Consider the following 3,108-nt stretch of genomic DNA (forward strand, 5'->3'; position numbering starts at 1 on the left):
TCCCATTAATTCCCCATTAATAACCCCATTAATCCCCCATTAATTACCCCATTAATTACCCATTAATAACCCCATTAATCACCCATTAATAAACCCATTAATTACCCATTAATAACCCCATTAATTACCCCATTAATTACCCATTAATAACCCCATTAATCCCCCATTAATTACCCCATTAATTACCCATTAATTACCCATTAATAACCCCATTAATTCCCCCCCCCATTGCCCCCACCGAGCAGCAGCAGCGCGGTCAGCACGGCGGCCATGTTGGCCAGGTGTGGGCGGGGTCAGGTGAGCGCCCCAGGCCACGCCCCCTTCCGGCCCCAGGCCACGCCCCCCTGACCCGCCCTTGCCCTGCCCGGGCGAGACCATTGGGGCAGCTATAGGGGATCTATGGGGCTACATAGGGGGCTATGGGGCAGCCATAGGGGGATCTATGGGGCAGCCATAGGGGGGCTATGGGGATACATAGGGGGCTATGGGGCAGCCATTGGGGGATCTATGGGGCAGCCATAGGGGGATCTATGGGGCTACATAGGGGGCTATGGGGCAGCCATAGGGGGATCTATGGGGCAGCCATAGGGGGATCTATGGGGCTACATAGGGGGGCTATGGGGCAGACATAGGGGGATCTATGGGGCAGCCATAGGGGGATCTATGGGGCTACATAGGGGGCTATGGGGCAGACATAGGGGGATCTATGGGGCTACATAGGGGGATCTATGGGGCTACATAGGGGGCTATGGGGCAGACATAGGGGGATCTATGGGGCAGCCATAGGGGGCTATGGGGCAGCCATAGGGGGATCTATGGGGCAGACATAGGGGGGCTATGGGGCTACATAGGGGGCTATGGGGCAGCCATAGGGGGATCTATGGGGCAGCCATAGGGGGATCTATGGGGCTACATAGGGGGCTATGGGGCAGACATAGGGGGATCTATGGGGCAGACATAGGGGGGCTATGGGGCAGACATAGGGGGGCTATGGGGCTACATAGGGGGGCTATGGGGCAGCCATAGGGGGGCTATGGGGCTACATAGGGGGCTATGGGGCAGCTATAGGGGGATCTATGGGGCAGCCATAGGGGGATCTATGGGGCAGCCATAGGGTGGATCTATGGGGCAGCTATAGGGGGATCTATGGGGCAGCCATAGGGGGCTATGGGGCAGCCATAGGGTGGATCTATGGGGCAGACATAGGGGGATCTATGGGGCAGACATAGGGGGATCTATGGGGCAGCCATAGGGTGGATCTATGGGGCAGACATAGGGGGATCTATGGGGCAGACATAGGGGGGCTATGGGGCAGCCATAGGGGGATCTATGGGGCTACATAGGGGGCTATGGGGCAGCCATAGGGGGATCTATGGGGCTACATAGGGGGCTATGGGGCTACATAGGGGGAACTATGGGGCAGCCATAGGGGGATCTATGGGGCAGCCATAGGGGATCTATGGGGCAGCCATAGGGGGGCTATGGGGATACATAGGGGGCTATGGGGCAGCCATAGGGGGGCTATGGGGCTACATAGGGGGCTATGGGGCAGCCATAGGGGGATCTATGGGGCAGCCATAGGGAGGCTATGGGGCAGGCATAGGAGGCGATGGGGCCGACATAGTGGGCTATGGGGCTACATAGGGGCTATGGGGCAGCCATAGGGGAATCTATGGGGCAGCCATAGGGAGCTATGGGACAGCCATAGGGGGCTATGGGGCTACATAGGGGGCTATGGGGCAGCCATAATGATCAATGGGGCACCCATAGGGCTCAGTGGGGCACCCTTAGGGCTCTATGGGGCACCCATAGGGATGAATGGGGCACCCATAATGATCAATGGGGCACCCATAGGGCTCAATGGGGCACCCATAGGGATCAGTGGGGCACCCATAGGGCTCTATGGGGCACCCATAGGGATGAATGGGGCACCCATAATGATCAATGGGGCACCCATAGGGCTCAATGGGGCACCCATAGGGATCAGTGGGGCACCCATAGGGCTCTATGGGGCACCCATAGGGATGAATGGGGCACCCATAGGGATCAGTGGGGCACCCATAGGGCTCAATGGGGCACCCATAGGGCTCAGTGGGGCACCCATAGGGCTCAATGGGGCACCCATAGGGATCAGTGGGGCACCCATAGGGATCAATGGGGCACCCATAGGGCTCTATAGGGCACCAATAGGGCTCTATGGGGCTCCGTAGGGATCAATGGGGCTCCATAGGGCTCAATGGGGCACCCATAGGGCTCTATGGGGCTCCATAGGGATCAATGGGGCACCCATAGGGCTCAGTGGGGCACCCATAGGGTTCAGTGGGGCACCCATAGGGCTCAATGGGGCGACATAGGGCTCAATGGGGCACCCATAGGGCTCAGTGGGGCACCCATAGGGCTCAATGGGGCACCCATAGGGCTCTATGTGGATCCATAGGGATCAATGGGGCACCCATAGGGCTCAATGGGGCACCCATAGGGCTCTATGGGGCTCCATAGGGCTCAATGGGGCACCCATAGGAATCAAAGGGGCACCCATAGGGAACAGTGGGGCACCCATAGGGATCAATGGGGCACCCATAGGGCTCTATAGGGCTCCATAGGGCTCTATGGGGCTCTGTAGGGATCAATGGGGCTCCATAGGGCTCAGTGGGGCACCCATAGGGCTCAATGGGGCACCCATAGGGCTCAGTGGGGCACCCATAGGGCTCAATGGGGCACCCATAGGGCTCTATGGGGATCCATAGGGATCAATGGGGCACCCATAGGGCTCAGTGGGGCACCCATAGGGCTCAATGGGGCACCCATAGGGCTCTATGGGGCTCCATAGGAATCAATGGGGCACCCATAGGGCTCAGTGGGGCACCCATAGGTCTCTATGGGGCTCCATAGGGCTCAATGGGGCACCCATAGGGCTCTATGGGGCTCCATAGGCTCCACACTGCCCCATTCCCATGCAGGTGGGGGGGCCCCAAGGGGGGCCCCGAGGTCCGGATGGGACCCAAAGGCTCCGCCCCCCAACTTGACCCCGCCCCTTGGTCCCTCCCCTCCCCCCTTTATAACCCCCTTTGTGCCCGCCCCACACTCAGCACCCGGAGCCTCGGACCC

Source organism: Pezoporus flaviventris, unplaced genomic scaffold (assembly GCF_033815535.1).
Source record: "Pezoporus flaviventris isolate CSIRO_AGI_PZ_B2104156 unplaced genomic scaffold, CSIRO_AGI_Pfla_v1 ptg000800l, whole genome shotgun sequence".
In the NCBI taxonomy this organism is placed as follows: Eukaryota; Metazoa; Chordata; class Aves; order Psittaciformes; family Psittacidae; genus Pezoporus; species Pezoporus flaviventris.